A 26,610-nucleotide genomic window follows, 5' to 3' on the forward strand; every position below is an offset into this window, starting at 1 on the left:
TGACAGACAAAATCTCCCAACAAGTCCCCTTTCCCTATCTTCACTCAAATAGCAAATAAACTGAAATCTTTCCAAATACTTTTCACGTGAGTATTTACAGAAATATATGATAAATATGGTAGATTAAATTTTTATTGTTTTTTATAAGACCAGGCATCATAAGCAAAGTTAAATTTGGAGAAGATATTTGTGATTCAATTAAATAACAAAACTTAGTAACAGAAAAATAATTCCATAACCTTAGAAGAAGAGGACACAGCAAATAACATGAGCGGGCATTTGAAAATATTCTTAGTTTCTGGGTGGAATGTATCTGCACACATCGTGTGTGGGCCTCATCTGCACACATGTGGGAGGGCAGCTATTCAAATGCTCTGCAAATAGAGATTCAACAAGGTATCAGTTCTGGCACTTCATCATCCACTCCATCAATCTGCATTATTATTCCTGTTTGTGCAGAAGAGAACTCAATTCTGAGGAATAAAACTCTAAAGATTTCAAACTCAGAAACAATTACTCTAAGAAGTTCCTCCAGAATCTTTCAACTTTGCATCCCTGAATTAGGTAATTCCTGATGCCACTTGATCAATAATTTGTTTAGCACCGCAGTATGTCCATTTCTAAAAAATAAAATGGTTAGAATGACATGATATCTTTTCTCAAGAATGATGTGGAAATAAATTTGAAATTCTGCAGGTGCCTTGACAGAAACGGGGGCATATATTTATTATTATATCCCTTGCATATAACTGAAATTTAATGAAAATAACTTAAAAATTCTTTATAGTGATTATGATATTAAAACCTGTGCACAGAAATACTGTTATGTTTTATGGCAAAACATATTTTTTAGGTAGACATGTATTTCTAAAAAGAGAAGCAGGACAGGTGTTTGCTGTTTGCACTTGATCTCATGTGTGTGGTCCTCCCTCTTTCTCTGTCTCTCTCTTCATCTCCAGAGAACACACCAAGTGAAGGATGGCAAATAATTAAGGGAACATGCAAGTATGTTTCTCCCCAAAACAAATGGACACATGTGAAATGACAAGAATATGTATTACATAGAGAGAGAGAGAGAGTGATGGAGTCTCACTCTGTCACCCTGGCTAGAGTATGGTGGTGCGATCTTGGTTCACTGCAACCTCCACCTCCTGGGTTCAAGCAATTCCTCTGCCTCAGTCTCTCAAGTAGCTGGGACTACAGGTGCACACCACCATGCGCAGCTAATTTTTTGTATTTTAGTAGAGACTGGGTTTCACCATGTGAGCCAGGCTGGTCTCGATCCCTTGAATTCTTGATCCACCCTCCTCTGCCTCCCAAAATTCTGGGATTACAGGCGTGAGCCACCACACCCAGCCTACAAGAAGAAATTTTAAAAGGGACAGAAATAAAAGGTAGTCAGTTACAGAAACTTTTTCCTTTTTGTAAGTTATTTACAGTGTTTTTCATGGTTCAAGAGTTGTCAAGAGCCAAGCATACTCTATGTCACCTTTATTTTCATAAACCTGGTTTTGGATTATACCTGTGCGTTAATTCAGCTCTTACAAGAAACAGATGTCAAGTCATGTAAAAGACAGGGAACTGGGGGGATGTCTTTGAAGGATGAAAGGAAGGAAGCAGGAACAAGCAGAGGGAGCTGGAGTTCATGATACAGTTCTGCCATACAAAAGGAGAGATGGAAGGAAAGAGCATAAGGCAGAAAGAGGACAGAAAAGCTCTAAAGAGATTTTGGCCTTGCCAATGGGAAATCCCCAAGCTAAAGTCAAAACATATGATCTTTGACTGTATACTTTTTGTCTTGACACTTGGTGAATCTGCACAGTGAGCAGTAGAAGATTTCTGGAAACTAAAATACATTCAACAGCATCCAGTTTTGGGGAGAATAGGCAGTGAATTTAAGTGTCATATAAAGAGGCAACACAGCTATGGTGGGCAGATTTTAAATTGTTCCTAATTACCATCCCACATCTTGGTACTTGTGTCCTCATGTGAGCTGAACACACTGACATCCATCTGTAGTCCCAGCTGCTCAGGAAGCTGAGGTAGGAGGAAACCTTGAAGCCTGCAGTTCAAGGCTGCAATGAGCTATGATTTTGTCACTGCATTCCAACCTGGGTGACAGAGTAAGATCTTGCCTCTAAAAAAATGAATAAATACACACACACACACACACACACACACACACAACTTTTATGCTTATATAATTCTCCCCTTCGCCCTTGAGTTCACACAGAACCTGCATCTTGCTTCTAGTCATAGAAATAATATGTTAGTTCTGTGATTAGATAATATGAGAAAATGAAATCCATTGTGTTAAAAGATTCTCTACCTTGCTGGCTTTGATAAAGGTGTCATTTAGGGGAGTCCCACATGGCAACAAACCGATTGTGAACTCCAGTTCAACATTAGGAACTGAAGTTATCAATGCAATAACACTTGAGGGACTAAAATTCTGCCAAAAATTATATGAGCTTGGAAGTAGCTACTTCCCCAATTAGACCTTCGGATGAAACGTTAAGCCCTGGCTGACACCTTCATTGTAGCCTTGTGAATGATTCTGACACAAAGTATCTAGCTGAGGCATTTCCATATTTCTGAAGCACAGAAAATTTAAAATGTAAATATATTTTTTTCCCAACTAAATTTCTGATAATTTGTTCTTCATCACTAAACAACTAATATATCATTCAAAAACATAGGGGAAATGTATACCAGGTATATAGGTGCTTTAGGACCTTTTAAAAATGCTTAAATGAATTTTTTGATATACATTTTTTTTCAGACTTTTAGAATTTATTTTTTAACATGTTCAAATTGTCAATTAATGATTTATTCGTTTTTAGGTAGTAAATAGGCTCTGAACAAAGTGGCTGAAACACAGTGAGTTGTTAGGAATATTGTCTGCTTCTTCACTATGAAGAAAATACTCAAAATTATGTTTATATATAACAATTTACTAGTGGTACACTCCTCCTTTTCCTGAAGTTCACTTTGGTGTAATATAATATCATCTCCCATCCCTTAATTGCCCTTATATTCCACAATAAATTGAATTTAACAGCATGAAAATCTTAGATGTCATAGTAATCTGAATGAGTAGGGAGTAAAAAGTCTACAGATATAAATTATCCTTGGACAATAAAAATTACCTGCTTACAGAGTAAATTTAATCTGGTGATTATGTAGCTAATATATGGAGAGAAAGGACTTCTGAGTTCTTTGTGTTAAATGATATACTGCCATTTTTATTTTTGAAAATTCAAATTTGACCCAATATACTGCATGCAGCATGCTGCCTCCAGTTCCGCATAATATCCCACAATTTAGGGAAATGAGTCACTCTTATAGGAGGATTTGGCATTCTCCTTGCAGTGCAAATCCATTCTTTCATCTCCAATAGCAGGTGTTAATGTAAATTCACTGCACACTTTTGGAAAAGGGGAAGAAGCTAAAGGTTTGGGCTGTTTGCAAATCGCCTGTTATTGTACCTCTTTAAACTACTCTCTTTGACTGCATGAGGCTTTGATAGCTCATCTAGTTGCAATAGCATGAGCGTAATGCTGCAGGCATGAGGCGATTGGGGGCAGTGTGTTATTGACAGAATCTTCTGAATGATGATTTATTATGAACATCAATGGGAACAACACTCGTTCTTTCTAAAAAGCCTGTTTGTTCCTCTCGCCTCACCTGGGAGGAGCACACTGCCCAGGACTGAGGCACTGTTTGTACTGTTATTTAGCCTTCTCTACAACTGTTGCATTTTTACATGGGTTGGCAAATTTTTCAGGTCTCTATTTCGATGACTTATGAATCATTTAGACTCGAGACATGCCCAGATATATCTGAAACCAAGACAATTTGGCAAGAAATAAATAAAATAAACAAGAAAGAGTTTCAATGATAAAAAGCAGTTTTCCTTTGCATCACAGTTGGTTTCCCAAAAAGAATAGGGGATGCATATAGAATGAGGGCATTTGTGCAGATTTTATGCTAGAAAACAAAGAACATTATGTATCTTGTGTATTACAGGCAGGCTAAAACACAAAACTCATAATTACATACCAAATAGCACTGGACACAACCACCTCCGTTGGCTTTTTCCTAGGCATTTAGTGCATCAGTTTATCTTGGTTCTAAATGTTCTGTCTGTATGAACATTTAGCTTTCTCTTCTTAGATCAGTTAGGTAAATATTTAAAAAAAAAAACAAAAAATAAAACTGTCCTTCTTAGGTACAATGCAGGCTCTTGCTTTTAAGTAATTTGAGATATTACTTTTTGGGATTTTGAACAATAAAACAAAATGTAATGTGTAAAATTAAAAATAGCAAACCAGTGAGAGGGAAAATCCTAATGAAGACTTTATCCAATGTATTAAAACAAAATAATTGAAGCTGTAGTTCAAATTTCAAACTTGATTTATGTTATATATAATATACATATACACACACATACATATATATTCACATAAATATACCATCTCCCGTCTGTTAATTATATCTGTGTGTACTGTGTGTATAAATATTTACTCTCTTATTCATTAATTTTATCTGTATATATAACTTTTCATTCCTTCCAGATTAGAAAATTATATATCACATTTTAGTTGACTGGAAATGCCTGCAAAGAGGCGATGTCATTCTCAAGGAGTGCTGATTATTGACTGAAAAATATGGAAAAATTTCTCCTTTAAACTAGTTACTTAATTTTGTCAGATGCTAATTAAAAGATACATTACACTTTAAAGTAACTGAAGATTGTTGAATGATAGTTGTGAAAACTATCTGCAACCTGCTATTTTGTAGAATTCACCTCTGTAAAATACGTCTCTCTATTTCTATAGCATTTGGATGTGACTTTTGAATATGTTCTATATGACCAAAATGACATGCTGGATAGTCAAGATTCAGAGTCTGTGTCAGTAAGATGTACGACTTTGGCAAAGCCACATAAAATCATAAAATATAAACTTTTAATAATATCAACCACTTTATGAGTAACTTTTTTTCAATATTCAGCATTATTTGCTAAGTAAAACCACAGTCTTGTGTTTGTCCGGTTCTTCAGGTAAATATGTATTTTGACATATTTACAATATTCTGTGTTTCTATCAACACTGAGTCAAGATTTGGTCCAAATTGCTGTCTTTCACTGTAAATCAAACTACCCATGTGTTGCCACTGAAGGGCAACCTCTTCTCTTTACAAAGAGGGCTTTCTGCATGTACAGTTTACATGACATTAGTATAGGTTCCAGTCTCTATTATGACTGACAAAGTAATCTTAGTCACACAAAACAATGTTGATTTTTTTGCATGGGTTTTTAATCATGAAAAAAATATATCAGCAAGCATTCCTTCAGTAGTTTCTCCCAAATGTAGTGTAAAATATCTGCTCAGAGATATGCGATGGTAACCGTTCTTCTGTATTTTATGCATGTATAGTATGCAATAGCCAATGAAATTATTTTATAAAGACTCTTTCTATTTTCTCATCAAACTTATTATCCTCAGTGAAGCACTTAAGTAGTATTGGTCAGTCTTTCCTCTACTGGAAAATATGATTTTTTGCTGGCTTTTGAAGGCCTTGGCTCTTTCAAGAGAAATGATTTTTCTTTAATTTAAATTTTCAAAATGTTCTATGACTTTATTCTTATCTTTAATAAAACTTTATAATGTCTGGAACTAGAAGAAAATAAAATTCTGATCTAATAAAATTGAGTTTCCTTTGTTTTTAGATCTCCATTTTGCCAAATTATAAGCACATTTTGGACTGCTAGGCAAAATTGTCACACAAATTCAATTGTCCCAGCATATACGGATTCACAATCTATATTTATGTCATAGTTCACTTTATTAACAACATGTATGATGTCATTCTGAGTTTAATATCTATTTTAGGAGTTTTATTAGTCATTTTTGTTTCACTAAGTACTGATTACTGTAAGTCAGGGATGTATTCACTTTCTGTTGCTGAATAACAAATTGCCATGAATTTAAAGGTTTAAAACAATACTCATTTGTCATCTCCCAGTTCTGTAAGTCCAGATTTCCCAGTGGACTTGGCTGGACTCTCTGCTTAGGATCTTGCAAGGTTGAAATTAAGAAGTCAACTTGGCTAGGCTTTTATGCAGGGACTCTGGAGAAGAATCTGCTTCCAGTCTCACTCAGGTTGTTTGCTGAATTGAGTTGCTTGTGGTTGTAGGACTGACATCCTGTCTCTTTGGTGGCCAGTAGCCTCAGTGTTCCTGAAGGCTGCCCACATTCCTTCTATGTGGCACCTTCATCTTCAACACCAGCAAGAACAGATCCAATTCTTCTCATGTTGTCTCTCTCTTTGACTCCCACTTTTGCCATCACTGAGAAAAGCTTTCTGCTTCTAAGCTGTTATGTGAATAGGTAGGGTTTACCCAAATAACCTCTCTATTTTAAGATAAACTGTACCATATAAAATAATTATGTCATAAATCCATAGATAATGAAGATAAAAGTGGGACATTTTGGGGGATCATTTAAAAGTTAGGCTGATAATAGCCATACAGCATAAACTAATATAAATAAAAATATGACTATTTTAAAAATCAGCAACTAATAAACATGGCCTGGAAATGTTGGCAAAATCCAAGTGAGTTGTACTTTCTGAACATAAGCAGAGATAAGTGACTCACACAGTCTTTGTAACAAATGTGCAATATGTAAGATCCTAATATTTCAACCTTGATAGTATTTCTGTAAAAGTCCTCATGATTCTTACATTTAAAAATTATGAAATTCTTGTGAACAAATTTTTGGTTTTGTTTTTCAAAACAACTAAACCTCTTATGTAGTAACTGATAGACCATAAAGATCCACTACTGGTCTCCCTGAGAGAAGCTGAGCCAAATATTCATACTACTAATTTCTTCTGGTTTTGTGTATTTGCCTTGGGTGATCTCATTGGCTCACATGACTTTAATTTTTATCTATCAAATGATATTTTTAAACATTATATAGCACATGAAATGATATACCAAATCTACTGCTTCATCTCCAATCTCAAGTTAGAAAAGAATATTTTCATTTTCCCACTGGATTTCCAGAAGACTTTTATGCCTAATATGTATGAACTAATCAATGCCAACCCTAATGTCTACTCCTACTTCTGATAGTGAATTAAAATTCATATTTCAAATTATCTTGAAATATGCTCGGCTGACCCTATATGATAATTCTCAGTAAAATTTTATGCTTGAAACAGTTTCTTATTTATTGGTTTTTAATCTATGCTTTCCGAATAATTTTTAAAGATTTTTTTATCTTGTAAAGATTGATTAACTATAATCAAAAAAGTAAGCACCTCACCTCACCATAGCACAAAAGAACCTCACCACTGTCAACAGTCTATGCTCTACATTTTTTGTCAGAAGGAAGTGATAAACTTGTGTAAAGTTAGCTATCTCACTTAAAGATCAAATGCAGGTAACTTGTCAATCTACATATGAAAGGTACAACTAAATATAGATGGAAGATTTAATATTTTCTTCCCATCTATGTGGCATCTGTCATTGGTGTCTGACTTTTTTGTGTGTTTGTTTGTTTGTTTGTTTGCCAGAGTTTAGCTGTTGTTGCCCAGGCTGAAGTGCAATGGTTGAAGTGCAATGGCACCATCTCGGCTCACCGCAACCTCTGGCCCCTGGATTCAAGTAATTCTCCTGCCTCTGTGTCCTGAGTAGCTGGGATTACAGACACGCACCACCATGCCTGGCTAATTTTGTATTTTTAGTAGAGATGAGATTTCTCCATGTTGGTTAGGCTGGTTTCAAACTCCCAACCTCAGGATCCGCCTACCTCAGCCTCCCAAAGTGCTGGGATTACAGGTTTGAGCCACTGTGCCCAGCCCAGCACACCATTCTTATACATGCTGACCCCACAGCTACAGTCACAAGCATTTTTGACTCTGCCGGAGGGCTTTCCCTGGTCACTAAAACCTTTATGGCCTGCATAGGGGGATACAAGAAGTACCAAGAAATTCATGTTCCAGTGGGCAATGTTCAACTAATGACTAAGAAGAGTTGGTGTACAGTTGTCAGTTCTCCTGTCCCTTCAGTTGAGATGGTGCTGAAGTATAACCTACACTTTGCCTTGGAGGTCCCCAGATGAATTGAATATTGCACTCAGGAGTAACTTGCTCAATACAACATTCCTTATGGAATTCCTTCTCATCCCCATTTACTAGGAAGTAAAATGTTACTTTCTAGCTTTCTTACTGTTGCTTTCTGGGATCACTTCCCCAGAAGACTTTTGCTTACATGTGGTCTCAGTGTCTGCCTCTGAGAAAGCGCAACATAAGACAATGGCCTGTGTGTCAATTTGCATTCACCCTGGGGACATGCTCCAAACTTTAGAGACCACTTTTCTGTTATATAAAGTCTGTATATCCTAGACTATAGCACAAAAGAACCTCATAATCTGGCCCTTTCCTTCTACCTGTTATTCTTTACCACCCTCTCTTCTCACCTACAGTGACGTCACACTGAATATCAGGAAATAGTGATTTGTATAAAGGAATTGCTACAGACACAAAATGCCCCACATTTATTCATCAAAGAAACATCTGCATTAGATTCCTCATATCCAGACTGAATAATATACACAGGTATTACCAGAATTCATAAAATTATTTTAATTACCCAAGACTCATATGGTTTATAGATTATCATATGAAGGAAAGAATGTTCATCCTATGCCTTCCTAAATGCATTGCATGGTTTGTACCAAAAAGTTACAGTGTCTCCAGAACAAAGCTAAACATAGGGTCTGAACTTGCTGACCAATTATCATGACAAAATCATACGTAACCACAACATAACCAAATTGCTGAGACGTTCATTTAAAAAAGCAGAGTTAGCAGCTAAATGGAAGCATCCATCAACAAATTCATTTTCAAATTGTGTGCAAAACCAAATTTAGTTTAAAGAATAACCCAGTTTTGTTTTACAATGTACATCAAAAGGCAGCAGTAAATGTTTTAGGGAGCAATGTGTATTATGTAAAATATCAAAATCAATTTTACTGTTTTGACCTTTTGGATGTTCCTTCTACACAATTTCATTCCTCTTGCTTTCCTCTATTTCAGCTTCAGGTAAGAGTAACAGAAAATTAATCATCAAAGTATAAAACATGCAAACACTTTAGAGGTACGGTTACTGCAAAGCTTGATATAGCCATAATCTTTCACAAATTAAATTCTAAAGGTTAAAAATAACACTGAGAAAAAGTTAGAAAGAGAGAGGAAAGATATACCCTCAGGGAGCTTTGAGAGTCTGCTTCTATTGTGTTATAATAACCTGATTTCCTTATGCATGTTACCATTCCTTACTTTTAGTCTCTGAGATTCCTGGCTTTTAGACAAAACAAGTTAATAATGACAAATAAAAACAAATGTGTTGATAGAAGTTGTTTGTTTATTTTTTCCCCAAAGTTTGCCATGAGGAAAGGCCAAAGCATTGTCATCCAGGTGTCGGTTTGGAATCTTTAGACTCACCTGTCTTTCACAAAAACAACAAAATACATTTCTATCAAAAGTCATTGCTGCCAAAATAAATTCACTTCAGGCAGTAGGTATTTCAATAGATAATAAACTGGATGGATTAGATGCCAGAGTTGCTATGTTAGTAAGCCCAGATGGAAATACAGATCAAAACATAGAATGGCTAGAAGGCATGGTAAAAAATACAGGCAGAGGAGGTCTCTGCCTGCTTCTTTTGCAAAGCCATCAAAGACATAAAGGTCTTTGAGCTTTGGAGGGAAAACCCAGGAAGAAAAAAAAAAAAAGAATTATTTCAGCAGGCACTGTCTACATTTTTTTTTCCTTAGACTGCCATTTTCATAGAACCTAAATTCAAGTAGGGGCAAAATACTATATTTTAAATTAAATTGTGAGCCAAAGAGCACATCATCAGCTAAAAGTAACATAAAAATATCTCTCTTAATTATTGTCTTCAATTTTCACTGTAGCACAACTTTTAGTTTTTTTAGATATTGTTCATTTTTCTTTCTTTACCTTCAATATTCTTTGAAGAAAGATGTTACCGAACAGTAAAAATGTCTCTCCATCAGGGAACAGAAGAATAAAGCAAATTATAATATTCAAAAGATGAAATAAAAATACTACAGACTCAGAAAAATACAGTCACATAAATACCCACTAAGCCGATAGCGATGGACTGCATTAACATGTTGCCTTTCTTCAACATCATAAATAAAGCATATTGCTCTAATGGATTGAAAACAAAAATGTAATTCTACTCATTGAATATTCTGATGGTCAGCTAATATTTGCCACTGTAATCCCCTGACTAGCTAAGAGAAAGCCAGATAACAGGTTCATCTTAGATGAAAACAATGGCTTTATTATCTTTGTTGTCTCTTGCATTGTGACAGCAGATCCCAGCAGATGTTTCTGTGTGTGTGTTTTTATGCACAGCACAGACTTCTGTATAAACCGTAGAATCAAGCATTCTATACTTGCATTGATGTTTTTCTTTTTACTCCTTGATTGAAATGATATTATTATTATGCTCACTTAGTATTTATTGAGCACCCACATGAGTGCATTGCACAGCTGCATAATACAAAAAGACAGCCCCAATGCTACACAGACATTTGATTTTTTAAAAAATAACAACACTCCCTTTACTCGCATTAAATTGGTTATTACCTACTAAATGTTTTGTTTTAGTTTTGCATGGTTACCTATTTTACAAAATGGTTACCTATTTTACAAAAAAAAAAAATCGGATCAATTTTTAATGACTCCGTTAAATTGCAATGTCTCCATTCAGAAAATGGACCAAATAAAATCCACTCTCGAGGTAGTTAAAAAGCATGAAAATAAGACTTGGCAGAATGCTCAGTCATTTCTGTAAGTATGATTACACACAGAAATAAGAAAGAGGCATGCAGTTAAAATCCAGATGTTAGAATTTTTATGAAAATGATTTTCTTCCCAGGGCAACATATTTTTCAGGTAAAAAGCAAAAATCACAGCAAAAGACAAATGTCACCATGAATGTTCTCAGAGAACCACTTGCCATATAAGCAACAAAAGGCATATTGTATATCTGAATTGACACTTGGCCCTGGAAACAACCTAGAATGTACAAATTCAGAGACTTCCCCTTGCCTGCAAGGATTGAAAATTAATACTATATATTAAAAGGTGAAGCTTTCAGACAATTTTAGATTAGTCATTATGAGTGAAATTGACACACTCACCAACACTTTTGACTTCCAGGCACATTTCAGTCTTTGCAGAAGTTGCATATTCCAGTATCTTCAAAAGTTTAGGCTGGAGTGTCTTTATATGTACAGGCAGTGTGTAAAATGTGACATGAAACACTCTTGTACTAATAATTAGAAGGTAAACGTGACCAAAATTTCTGGTTTGGTATTTAAAAATATTTGTGATGGTTACTTTTAGACATCAATTTTACTGGATTAAGAAATACCTAAGGAAGTTAAAAAGCATAAATTCTGTGTGTGTCTGAGTGTTTTCACATGAAATTGGATTCAGTCTGTGGACTGAATGAAAAGGATCCACCTTCAATGTGGGCGGGAACCATCCAATCAGCTGGGAGCTGGGATAAAACAAAAAGGATTTCCTTTCTCTCCTGGAGAAGGGACACGCTCTTCTCCTACCCTTGGACATCAGGACCCTAAGCTCTCTGGTCTTGGGACTCAGGATTTATATCTTGGGTTTACAGGCCTCCCAGCCTCAATGGAGAACTGTACCATCATCTTCCATGTTTCTGAGGTTTTCAAACTTTGACTGAGCCATACTATAGGCACCCTAGGGTCTTCAGCTTGCAGATAGCTTGTCCTGGGATTTCTTAGCCACCATAATTTCATGAGCCAACTGCCCAAACAAATCTCTCATATATGTATATGTATATGTGTATATGTATATGTGCATATGTATATGTATATGTATACCTGTGTCTGCATCTATATCTGTATCTAGCTCCTATTGGCTCTGTCTCCCTAGAAAATCCTAAATAATAGGTTTTATTTTATTATATATATATATATATGTACGTGTGTGTGTGTGTATATATATATATGTATTATATATATGAATGACTGTGTCTTGCTGTGTCACTCAGACTGAAGTGCAGTGGTACAATCACAGCTCACTGTAGCCTTGACCTCCTGAGCTCAGGTGATCCTCCCACCTCAGCCTCCTGAGTAGCTGGGACTCCAGGTGTGTACCACCTGGATGGCTAATTTTTGTATTTTTTGTAGGGATGGGGTTTTGCCATGTTTCCCAGACTGTATTGAACTCCTAGACCCAAGAGGTCTGCCCTACTCAGCCTCCCAAAATGCTGGGATTACAGGCCTGAGCCACCATCCTAGACCTGAATTATTTTAAATGTCTTAAAAAATGTTCACATTATTTAACCCAAAGACATAACATCATTTGATAATTAAAAATTTATTCAATTTTCTCGACAGTATTTGTTAAACACTTACTACATGTTTGGTACTGTGCTAATTGCTAAATAGTCAATGGGAAAAATAAATAATTTTTAAAATGTTGTCTTTACCTTCATAGAGGTTATAATCTAGTAAAAAAAGAAGGCACATTTTTAAAATTATACACATATACACAGAATTGCAAGCACTGATAAAAGCAAGGAAGGAAAAATATAAGACCTTATGAGAGCCTAACATTATAAATGAGCTGTATCCAATTTAGATTAGCATCTAGGGACCTCTCCAAGACAGAGTTTCCCCAGGCTCCACCTACAACCTGCTCTTCTTTCAGTTGCTGTGTTCAACTCCTCTCATAATGATCCTTCTTTGACCTTACTAAGATTAAGTTGATGGTCCTTTCTACTTTTATCCCAATCTATCACTCCCTTTTTCTTCATTTCCTAATTATCCTGCTTATATTTCACAGTGTGTTACTTCAAAATTCCTCTGGCTAACACCTTAAACCCTCCTTCCTCTATCTTCTTGTGGCTCCTTCCTGGCAAACTGCTGGGGAGAACTGCTTCCCACTCATCCTGCCTGCTCCTGAGCTTCGAGTGCTACTGGAAGAAGATCTACTGCAGAGTGGTCCCTGACTCACAAAACTTAAATGAGTCCTTAAAATCACCTGCTTGTCCTATTGCATTTTGAACCTTCTCCTCTAATCCCGGAGTTTCCTCTGCCCTTCTACCACTCACAGTCAGTTCATCTGCTACTTCAAAAAGAAAACCATCACATTAAACTTTTTTTCTTCCCAACACTAAAAATGCAACCTGCGCAATTGCATCCATCTTTTATTCTTCTCACTTATTGCTACAAAACAGTCTTTTTCCTACTTGTCTAATTCCTCTCTCGATTTCCTGAGAAATGTAAGTATTGAACTTTCCCCTCTTGGTATTTCACCTCTCTTTCAAATAGATGTTTTTCCCTCACTAAATACAAAAAAAAAATAGGAAAAATGTCCCAATCTGATTGTACATTTCTCTACTTATAAATTGTTGCTCTGGTTCCCTTTAGAACTGATCTCATGAAGAGTTCTTATGTTTAGAATCTCCAATTCCATAATTCCCATGGCCTCAGATAATATTCTCTCTTCCATGGGCTTCCACAGAACTTTATATTCCTTACTTTCCTCTCAACTCACTGGCATCCTTTTTCTGTCTTCTTTGGAGATTCTTTATTCTCCCTAGCCATTAGACATTGGTGCTTCCCAATACTCAGTCAGACCCTCATGTCCTCATTCTACACTCTGTCCCAATGCAATCTCATCCATTATTTGTCTCCTGTAGACATGTATCTCCTAGATTTTTATCACTGTTCAATATTCTCCACATGGTTATGTTAAAGGCACTTCATATTCATATTTTCAAAAACCCTAAAACGTAACTCATGGTCTTTCCGTCCCACTTCTAAAACATCTTGGTCCACCTCTAATGTTTCCTTTCATATGGAATGGCACTCTTATTCATCTAGTTGCCCATATTAGTTCTCCAGAGAGATAGAACCAATAGTGTGCAAGGATGGATGGATCGATATATTGATAGATTAGATAGATAGATAGATAGATAGATAGATAGATAGATAGATAGGCAGGATCTATTATGGGGAGTGGCTCATACAATTGTGGAAGCTGAGAAATCTCACAGTATGCCATCTGTAAGCTGGAGAACACAAAATCTAGTAGCATGGCCTGGTCTAAGTACAGAAGCCTCAGAACAAGGGAAGCCAATCGTGTAAATCTCAGTCCAAGTTAAAGCCTTCAAAACATGGTAGGCTGCTTGTGCAAAAGTCCTGGAGTACAAAGGGCAGAGAATTTGAGCTCTTATGTTCAAGAGCAGGAGAAGAAGGGCTTCTCAGCTCCAGAAGAAGAGAGGTAATTTGCCTTTCCTCTATCTCTATCTCTCTCTCTCTCTCTTTTTTTCTTTTCTTTTCTTTTTTTTTTTTTTTTTTTTTGGAGACAGGATCTCACTATGTTGCCTAGGCTGTATTGCAGTGGCTATTCACAGGCTTGATCCAACAACTGATCAGCAGGGAAGTTTTGACTTGCTTTGTTTCTGTCCCGAGTTGATTCACTCCTCCTTAGGCAACCTGGTGGTTCCCCGTTCTTGGGAGGTCAACATATTAATGCAGAACATAGTGTGGACCCCCAATTGGCATAGCACACTACAGCCCAGAAGTCCTGGACACAAGCCATCCTCCTGCCTCCAGAGTAGCTGAGACTACAAGCATGTACCATCATGCCCAGCTCCTCCATCTTTCTGTTCTATTGGGTCCATCAGCCAATCGAATGATGCCCACTTGCCTTGGATGAGGGCAGATCTTCTTTACTCAGTCCACTTATTCAAATGCCAATCTCTTCTAGAAACACCTTCACATCCATAACATAGAAATAATGCTTTACAAGCTATCTGGGGCTCCCTTAATCTAGTTGAGTTGACAACTAAAATTAAGCATCCCATTGCCCAAGTCAGAAACCTATGAATGATTTTGACTTCCAGGCTTGCTTCCCAAATCTAATCTGTCACCTAATCCTGCCGTTTAATCTTTTCAGTATTACTTGCATATGTTTACTTTTCCCCAGCTCCCCCATTACCACCCTAGTTCAAAGCATCATCATTTCTCACTTCAACAACTTCAACAAGCTTGTAGCTGTTCAATAGCGACCTCCTCATTCAAGCAGAATTATATTCTTGAAATGCAAATATCTTCATGTCATGTCCCACTAGAAACACTTTAAGGGGTTTTCTAGCTTCTTGGGTAAAGAAAACTGCTTAATATGTCCTGGACGATTCTACATTGATAAACTCTGTCTACCTCTCAGATTCCATCTTACATTATGCTTCTCCACTCTCCTCTCTATGGTCCAGTCATCCTTGACCTTGTTTCAGCCCCACACATGAGATATTTTTTAATCTTGTTATGTGCTTCTCTGAACACTCAGTTCTGTCAGATTATAATTTGAGTGGCCCTTTTGACAGCGAGACTCTTTTGACAGTGAAATTGCCCTCTATTAAAAATAATGCAGGGACAACAGACATAAACAAGAGTGATTGTGCCTCAGTTTCAATCGAAGCATTAATATAATAGTGATTAAGGTACAATAGTGATTATCAAAATGATTCACCATCACCACCACCACTTCAATGCCACACATGACATTTAATGACTTACCCATAGAGCACGCCTACAACATTCTATATTTGGAGATGCCATATTCAACGTGAGTCTTCCCAGATTTCCAACTCCATGATTTCTTCATCTGCAGATTCTAGTGGAGCTTGGTCCATGCATTTTTGTATTTTATTATATTGTATTTAACATGAATTATGTTACAATTATTTCTCCCTTACGCTACAATTGAAGTATTTTTTAAATTATTTTTCAATTATGTGCAAGATAGTGTTACAGTCTGAATATTTGTGTCTCCCCAAAATTCATACTTTGAAACCTATTCCTCAGTGTGACAATATTGAAGCTGGGGTTTGGGGAGGTCTTTAGGTCTTAAGGGCTCCACCCACCTGAATGGGACTAGCATCCTTATAAAAGATAACCCAGAGAGCTAGCTTCCACTATGTGAGGATGCAGCAGAATGTGGGCCCTGACCAGAAATTGCATCTGCTGGCACCTTGATCTTAGACTTTCCACCCTCCGGAACTGCAAGCGATAAGCTTATGTTGCTTATAAATCACCTAGTCTAATATATTTTGCTATAGCAGCCCAAACAGACTAGGACAGGTTAAATTATCTGTGAAATAAATTCAGAGTAACTAAAAATGGTTTATAGCACCCTAGGTAAGAAGGACTTATATGAATATTTCCCTAAGAAGTAATCATGAGTAGCACATTTTAATGTATGAGAATGCTCTTTTTAGAAGTGTATATAAGGGGGGATAGTCAAGGACCCCAAAGCAAAGATTCTCCTAGATTAGCCATGACCTGGGCTACAGACTTTCAGTTTGTTGCTATAGAATTGACTTCATTCACTCCTCTGTACTTGCTCTTTGCCCAGGTGGCTGATCCACACAGATTGCATCACCTCAGAGGGCGTCTTTTCCTGGCTTTTCAGTGGTAAGGCCAACAGAGAGGGGAAGCAGTTATCACTGAGAGAAAGATACTAGAAAGGAAAGGAAAGTGAGATAGGTATCTGATTCTTCAAGTTCTTTCCTGCTGTATGCCTTAGGGTGGCTCTTTGTTGAAGTCCATGGTAATATACCAAGATTTGGGGAGGAGTTGCCTTGACTTTGTGCTGAGCACTCTATAGGGCCCTGTCCTGCCCCTTGTTTGGTCTTGTCCCTACCACAGAGCAAGGATCTATAGGCCAAGGGAACATTCCCACCCAGAGTTCAGCCTCCGCATGCTAGACCATGTTCTTGGTACACAGGTCTGCACAATTCCCTGATAAAACAGCTCTAATCCTACTTGTAGGGTCTGAGTGGGTAGGTACAGCTTTTTGGGGAAGGGTGATCAGGATGAAGATGGAGTTTAATAACATGCAATCAAGTGTTAACATATGCACATATGAGGTCTATTCCAGCAGAAAAGGTGCCTCCAGGGATATGAAGAGGTGTGAGGCAGCTCTGAACCAGGCGTGCCAATGTGTCCTTCCACACTGCAATGTGCCAGTGAGAAACTCCGTGGAGTCTAAGACTTCGAAATACAAATTTGGCCTTCCAAGTCATTATAAGGTTCTGTTAAGGTAAGGTAACAGAACTTATTTTATTTCTCTGTTCGCTTGATTTATTACTTTTAAATATTTACACGTATGGTTTGTAGTCCTCAAATTTTGCTCTTGCCCAGGGCTGCACAGATGTTAGGTGTGGACCGAGTCCACAGGTTTTGTCAAGCGCACTTCTTCATACAGGTGACCTTTCACTTTAGGCCTAAGGTAATGACAGTTCCTTTTAACAGCACTTCCCATATTGGTCTTCGTGTATCCCACCCATACCTTTGCAAATCACCCGTAAATTAAACTCTTCTTAATTAACCAGTATGAGTACAACATCTATTTCCTGCCAGGACCCTCATAGTCACGAAGCCCAGAACCAAATATTGAAAGCATAATAATGCCACATGATTACAGGGCAGTAATTTGAACTTAGGTGCAAACTCTCTATAAAATATAAATGTGTACTGATGTTTAGTGATGTAATATACATTGGCTAACTAGTTGCTTGAGCAGAGAAACCAAATTCGAGAACATTTGTAGCTATAGTTGCACCAGACACACACCCATTTTTAAAAGATGCCTTGTGTTTTTGACTTTTTTTGGTATTCAATCTGTGCTCTTGCTGTTGTATCTGCTGGTATTTGTTGCACAAATTGCTATTTCTCCCCTGAAGGGATGAGGCACACAGAACTTCTTGGGAACACCCAGTCTACCAAATCAAAGACTACCTTTAATGTCTCCATGCTCCCCAGGTACCATGCACAACCATGCCCAGGTACCATTCCCCAAGGGCAAATTCTATAATCCTTCATGACCGGGGGAAAAAATCTATTTTTCTTTCCAAGTAGGACTTGGGAGATCAGAAGATAACACCAGGGCTTGTTTTTACATTGACTTGCTTTTGCCTTTACTAAAATACGTATATGCATATAGAAATAAACAAGTCTGTTAGAATATGAGAAAAATCTCAAAAGCACTTTGAGTTGCCCCAATATATATTACCTTTGTTTTCTATTGCATTTTTAGATGTTTTCTATAATTAAAAGTTATCTTTATTTTCTATTGCATTTTTAAGGTTTCCTATAATTAAGAGTCATTGTAAGAGCCATATGTATTCATAATTCAATAAATTGTTTTAGAGTAAAACTTCCGATTCTGGAATTTCTTAGTGAGCATCCCAGAGATAATATAGAGATAAGTGACCCTATAAAGAGACAGACTAAGAAGCCCAAAGAGCCTAAAAAAGATAGACAACCTGGTTCTGTTAATTTGACCAGAGAAAATTAGAAAATACTATTAGAGTTTTCAACAATCTATTAGACCAGGTCTTGAGCCTACAACAGCTATTTCAAATTATACACGTAAGAAAACTTAGGAAATTTGTCAAATATTATCAGGATAATGGGGGGCTCCAGAAATATTCCAAAGTATTGGTCTTCAATTAGTTCACTACACTACATAGATATTCACTGATGTCCATTAAATACCAGACATTGTTTATGGTGCTGTAGATATAGCAATGGAGAGGTAAGTCAAGAATTCTGCTGTCTTAGAATTTGTATAATTGGAGGTAAGATATTAAACAAGTAAGCCAAGAAATGACCAAAATAAGTTTATATAGTAATATGTGTTGTTAAGGCAAAAAACATTAAAGTATAACAGAAGATAAAAAAAAAAAAAAAAAAGCTGCTATCAATCATGTGGTCAGCAAGTCCTCTTTAAGGAGGTGACATAATGCTAAGGCTTGAATGGTTTCTTCCAGTTAAAGGAACCATTAATTCCCATTTTCTAAAAGGAAAACCAATTTGCCTTTCAATTTAGGTGCAAACTCTGTGTAAAATATAAATGTGTATTGATGTTTAATTGTGTAATATACATAGGCTAACTAGTTGCTTGAGCTGGCCACCAAAATGACAGGGAACAAGAAAGTCAGATGAGATGAGTTCTGGGACTAACTCAGATATGTTTTTGGAGACCTTATATACAGTTCAGAAATCTCAAGTCTCTAGCCAAATGTCAAAGATTTAACAAAGGGTAATAGAAAAGATAACCTGAAAGCAGTAAGTCACTACCAAGAGCACCCTTTATGCATGATCGTCATTAGCAGGAAAAGGACCAATGCATGTGCTGTAGATCCACATAGACAGAAGTGGGGAAAAGGAGGTTGTATTGCATGTATTTATGTCTGCAGTTTGAGAATGGGACAGAGTTTTAGCACTTCATCTTGGTTGCACAAGTTGTTTGATTGGATGTAATTGTTATCTCCCAGTGTGGTTAATGGTTTGGATAGAAATATGACAGATGACAGATTCTACAAGGGCACTGAATGGGTAATACACAATAAAGTGCGCCTGACTGACTTATGGATGTTATTGTCCCAGGACTTGATTTATTTCCAGCATAAAGTTCAACCCTCATGCACGAATACATGAGATGGATCAATTAGCTATTTCATAAAGATTTTCCTCTTATTCAAGGCTGTGAATCAGATCACTACTCCTTTACGGATTTTCCCAGGAGCTACATTTGAATTGAAGAAGAGTCATTTTAAGAGACTCATAACTCCTTCACACTTACAGCTTCAGATGAAATGATAAAGGAGAGGCACAGTTTACTATTTTCTTCCCATTTTGCTTTGGTGCCCTTTTATTGACTTGATCGATGGGCATAATAAAGGATTTGAGTAGTTTAAGAAAATAAGGCAAGCTAATAGGAATAAAACAAACCATTTTTCATTTTCATAAGTCTTGAAATAGATTTAGGATGCTACTCTAATGGCCTCATGAGTGTGGACAGTTTCTTTGCAATTGGTTCTAGATGAATGGACTCTTCTGCTTACTAAGAAAATATTTATAAAGATACAGTGAATTTTGGCCAGGCACGGTGGCTTACGCCTGTAATCTCAGCACTTTGGGAGGCCGAGGCAGGTGGATTACCTGAGGTCAGGAGTTCGAGACCAGCCTGGCCAACAGGGTGAAACCCAATCTCTACTAAAAATACAAAACTACCCGGGCATGGTGGTGCATGCCTGTAATCCCAGCTACTCAGGAGGCTGAGGCAGGAGAATCGCTTGAACCCGGGAGGCAAAACTGCGGTGAACCAAGATCGCATGACTGCATGCCAGCCTGGGTGACAGAGCGGGACTGCATCTCAAAAAAAAAAAAAAGAAAAAAAGGATGCAGTGAATTTCACACATTGATACATCACTGTTTTTGACATCTAACATGTATTTTATTTTATTTAACGATAGACAAATTTGAAAAAGATTATTTCCTACATTATCACTTGATTACACAGTATTAGTGGTCTACTTTAAGTGACAAGAAATTTTATTGAAGAAATACTGCCACTTGGAAGTGTCAGTTTAAAATCAAATCAAATCAAATTATGTAAGATTATGACGTTAAATATTAAAAAGGAGTGTTCCTGGGGTTATTTTTAAAGCAATTATAATTTATGTAAAGGTATGAAACAACAACAACAAATATATATATTTAGATATATGATGTATTATATATATGAGATATATATATGTGTGTGTATATATAGCATTCTTGGATTTCAGGGACCACTAGTGTCCCTAGAAAACCCATGACAAACGATGACCATAAAAACCTGGAACACAGGCTGGGCATGGTGGCTCACGCTTGTAATCCCAGGACTTTGGGGAGGCAGAGGCAGGAGAATCACGAGGTCAGGAGATTGAGACCATCCTGGCTAACACGTTGAAACCCCGTGTCTACTAAAAATACAAAAAATTAGCCTGGTGTGGTGGCAGATGCCTGTTGTCCCAGCTACTCAGGTGGCTGAGGCAGGAGAATGGCGTGAAGCCGGGAGGCAGAGCTTGTAGTGAGCCGAGACCATGCCACTGCACTCCTGCCTCCTGGGTGACAGAGCGAGACTCTGTCTCAAAAAAAAAAAAAAAAAGAAAAAAAAGAAAAATCTGCAACACATGAGCAATTATGAAATGATTAGCTTCTCTTCTCCCAGCACTGAAGATTATGTGAGACTCCAAAAATCAATAGGGAACTTGATATACTCCTGGCTGTATTTAAATTGGGACATACATGGTCTGGTTCCAGGGTTGGTCCCACTAATAGATTGCAGCACTATTCACAATAGTCAAGATTTGTAGGCAATCTAAGGGTCCATCAACAGATAAATGGATAAAGAAAATGTGGCACATATACAAAATGGAATCCTATTCAACCATAAAAAAGAATGAGATCCTGTTATTTGCAACAGATATGGATGGAACCAGAGGACATTATGTTAAGCTGCATAAGCCAGGCATGGAAAGGCAAACCATATGTTCTCACTTATTTGTGGGAGTTAGGATTTAAAATAATTAAACTCATGGATGTAGAAAGTAGAATGACTTATCAGAGGCTGGGAAGAGTGCTTTCGGGGGGCAATGAGAATGATTAATGCATACAAAAATATATGGAATGAATAATATCTAGTATCTGATAGTAAAACAGGCTGAGTACAGTCAACAAAACTTTATTACACATTTAAAAATAAGAATATAATTGAAATGTTTGTAACACACACACAAAAATAAGTGCTTGAAGTGGTGGTTACCCCATTTACTGTGATGTGATTATTTTGCATTGTATGCCTGTATCCAAACATCTTATGTACCTCACAAATATATGCACCTACTATGTACCCACAAAAATTAAAAAATAAAAGAATGTATTATTTGGCGTATGTCATTTAATCTCTCTATGCCATAGTTTTCCTCATATGTAAAACAAAATTGTTGGAGTAGATGATGTTCAAGGTTCCTTTCATTTTATATTGTAATGTAGCATTGCTGTTTACTCTTACAGAGCTCACATGTAAAATCTAGAGAATGTGACTCTTAGCTTAAAGTAAAGCCTGTTGTGCCTAGAAGTAATGATACCTGTATTAGTCGGCTAGAGTGGCCATAACAAAATACCCCAGACTGGGTGACTTAAACAACAGGCATTTATGTCTCTGGCATAACAAAATACCACAGACTGGGTGGCTTAAATGACAGACATTTATGTCTTACCGTTCTGAAGGCTGAACATTCAAGACTAAGGTGTCAGCAGGTTTGGTTTCTTGGAACCTCTCTCCTTAGCTCGTAGGTGGCCATAACAAAATATCACAGACTGGGTGACTTAAACAACAGGCATTTATGTCTTTGGCATAACAAAATACCACAGACTGGGTGGCTTAAATGACAGACGTTTATGTCTTACCATTCTGAAGGCTGAAAGTTCAAGATTAAGGTGTCAGCAGGTTTGGTTTCTTGGAACCTATCTCCTTGGCTCATAGGTGGCCATTTTCTCATTGTGTCCTCACATGACATTTTCTCTTGCATACACACATCCCTAGTGTCTCTCTCATTGTAAGGGCACCAGTAATATCCTCCTTAAAGGTCCTATCTTTGAATACAAATATTGGGGGCTATTGCTTCAACATGTAAATTTTGGGTGACACAATTCAATTCATAGCAATATCCTAACAACAGTGATAAATAAAAGGACCAAATGTGTAAGAGTTTTATACCAAATGTACACAACATATCAGAGACACCAAAAATATGTTTTATAATTCTGTACTTATGTGTGTATACATACATACACGTTTGTGTACATATTTTCATTTATTTTTGGAATCATTACCTTACTAACTGATCATTCTAGGATTCTTGAGGTATTGTCTTTTTAATGGATTCCACATATGGTTTTGAATTTTATAGGTTCTAATTTTAAAGTATAAAAAATATAAAAATAAAATAAACCCAAAAACCCATAATAGATAATTTAATCCTAAAATTAGACCTTCATTTGCATACCAGTTAATGATAATGGGAGAAACTTAGCTCTGTGAAGTTTTCAGTGAAAACATTCTAAGAGTAAACATTTTTCTTTGTAACGATCTTTTCTGTGTGAGACCGTTCTGGTCTTGTATCTCTCAGAGGGTCTGGGCAGGGAATCATTGTTCTGCTCTAAGCATTATCTCTGAGTTTGGATTTTCCTTGAGCTTGGATGCCCTTCTTAGCTCTATTGCATTGGAGAGGATATAGTTGTCTACCGTGTGAGCATCACCTAGAGCACTCTTCACCATTCCACTGGGTCTATGGCTTCAGGTAATTAGTGGGCATGGAGTATCCTCACCAACTTCACAACAATGTGTCACAAACAGTTGTGAACACCCTTTTAGTTCAAAGAGGTTCAAAAGAAAGACCTCAGCAGTGTTTTCAAGCCACTTGAGGAAAAACTCCAGTTTGTACATACTTCTGAGAGACCTACTTTGGGGATGCAGGGAACTTCTATTGTCTACCAGACAATATTATGTTTCTGGATGGTTTTCAGTGATGTTTGTATTAAAAAAAAATCAAGCTAAATTCAGCTCTTCTGCTTTTAAGAATAGTGCAATATCATATTTCACAAATATATACAACAATGATCAAAGGAACTCATCTTTCTGAACAGGATGAGGGTCACGATAGAGTGCCCAGTGAACAGAACATTTTGGTAATAGAAACCAGGAGACAGAAAAAAACAGATACTAGAAAGTTCAGGCAAAAATCACAATCCTATCCAAATAAAGTTGTCTCTCTAGGGATTCTCTTGATTATTACAAGAGAGTTTTGCTAATGAGTAATTATATTTCCAATTTAATACCATCATTATAATCTAACATTAACTGTGACCCACGTTATGTAAATTACCCTTGAAACATGTCCAATGTGAAATTTTAAAAATGTGTAACTTTGTTCACAAGCTGTAATTTAATGTGCTGATTCATAAATTTGTATCAGTGAGTTGTGCCTAATCAGTCCTGCACCAAAACCCTCAGAAGCATAAGGCAGTGGCTAAGACCATGGAGTCCCAATTTATATTGCTTGGGTTCAAATAGGGCAACACGGCTTGAACATTTGTGGCCGTGTGGGCTTCTTAAGATGACTTTACCTCTTAGACTCAATTTCTTCATCAGTAAAATGAAGATAATAGCTCCTACCACAGAAGGTTGTTGTGAGGCTCAAATGAAGGAGTACACACAAATCTCTTAGTTTAGTACTCAGTGCAGAGTAAGGATCCAATAAATATTAGCTATAATTACTTTTTTACTTAATGGGTTGTTGCTGTGTTCTACAGAGGTACATATTAAAAAATAAAACCTCAACATAAAATAAAAAGTCAAAAATCACTTATATGTATAATTTGTATGATGGAAAGTATATGTGAAAACAACAATAACAAATAAAAAGACATTCCTGAAGTAGAAGGCATTGCACAGCTTTTAGATTATGTCTGTAGGAATGTAAGTTCTCAAATTGACATTCACTTTCATGTGAAGATAATAAATCACCAGCTGATTTTTTGAAAAAGTGCTCTTGTTATCTTAATAATAAATTCCAATTTATTATCATATGTTCTGCTTTCTCTTTTTATTCAAAATCACTGAAACAAACTAAAACCGAATAGCAATTACAAGCATATCTATGTTGAGAATTACCTCGAGTAGCTTAAATGAATTAAGGACACGCTCATGCTCATGCAGGTTGTCAAGGAATTCAAAATCAAGATAAAGATTCCAACTAGTAAAATGGTGTGCAGTAAACAGAAATGTGGTATATTGTGATTCTAACTAGAAATACTTCACATGTTTTGAGGCTTCAAAGTTGAAGCAGACACTATTGATCACCACCACTTGCTTTTCCCCTTTCTGCTTTGCTGAAAGAACTCTTCCCACTGCAGACACTCAAAATGCTAACCGTTCACTTTACTGCCTCTTGCAACTGGGGCACAGGCATGTGATTTCTAGGAGAACTCTCCTTAACGGCTTATGGGTAAGGACTTCTTCCCTGACAAAAAGAGCAAGGTATATGAGAAAATATGACTTCATCTTGCCTTTAGATGTTATTTCCTATAGCTGTGAAAATGAGAGACAGTGAATCTACCTTAGGATCATAAGGTCAAGCTTTGGAACTTTTCAAAGACGTCAACACAGAAGCTTCTAGAGTAACCAACCCTGGTTATATTTAACTTCAGAATTCCTGTAATGTGAGATAACAAATGTATATGGTTTAAATACCTTTTATCAGAAGATATTCTAATACATGAAATTAATGTAAGATTTCTTAAAGGGTACAGTTGTGATAACTGATAGTAGCTTTCATAACATATACAATTATTACAAAAGCCTTAGTTTAATTAAAATAACCTCATATTGATTACTGACAAATAATTTTCTAGTCTTAAATCAATGCTACCAACTAGTAGAGGGATAAGTAGATTTTTAAAAGATCATAATTCATAATATGATAAATTCATTATGGTCCCATTTAAGTAAAAAAGTGAGACAGAAAAAGAGAAGGTCGGGGAGGAAAGAGGGAGACAAAGAGAATATTTATGAGGATATTTATCAAAATTTAAATACTGCTTATCCTGGGTAACAATTAAAATACATTTTTAGTTTTGAAAAATCATTATATACTCATCTCCATATTTTTGCATTATCTAATGTTATTAGTATTTACGTTAAAATATAGCTCTTTTACTTTGAAAAAAATAAAAACATGGATAATTTGCATCTATTTATTAAACTGTGGTGAATTTGGGAAAAAAAGAAAGACATATTCTCATACACTTATTGTGAAAGTACAATATGTGTACATTTTCTGACAATTTAATAATGTACAATTTGACATAGACGTTCATGACACACTTTACACTGTTGGTGGGACTGTCAACTAGTTCAACCGTTGTGGAAGACAGCGTGGAAATTCCTCAAGGATCATCTAGAACTAGAAATGCCATTTGACCCAGCAATCCCATTACTGGGTATATACACAAAGGATTATAAATCATGCTACTATAAAGACATATGCACATATATGTTTACGGCATTATTCACAATAGCAAAAACTTGGAGCCAACCCAAATGTCTATCAGTGATAGACTGGATTAAGAAAATGTGGCAAATATACACCATGGAATACTATGCAGCCATAAAAAAGAATGAGTTCATATTCTTTGTAGGGACATGGATGAAGCTGAAAACCATCATTCTGAGCAAACTATCTCAAGGACAGAAAACCAAACATCACATGTTCTCACTCATAGGTGGGAATTGAACAATGAGAACTCTTGGACACAGGGTGGGGAACATCACACATTGGGGCCTGTCATGGGGTGGGGGGAGGGGGAAGGGATAGCATTAGGAGATACACCTAATGTAAATGATGAGTTAATGGGTGCAGCACACCAACATGGCACATATATACATAAGTAACAAACCTGCACGTTGTGCACATGTACCCTAGAACTTAAAGTATAATTTAAAAATAAATAAATAAAAAGTGAAAAAAGAAAAGATGAGAAAGATGTTCCTGACATATATATATATACTTTCACAGTGTATGTGTGTGTTATTTTGATAGCTTCTGCAAAAATG

The sequence above is a fragment of the Piliocolobus tephrosceles genome, chromosome 5 (assembly GCF_002776525.5).
Source record: "Piliocolobus tephrosceles isolate RC106 chromosome 5, ASM277652v3, whole genome shotgun sequence".
Classification (NCBI taxonomy): Eukaryota; Metazoa; Chordata; class Mammalia; order Primates; family Cercopithecidae; genus Piliocolobus; species Piliocolobus tephrosceles.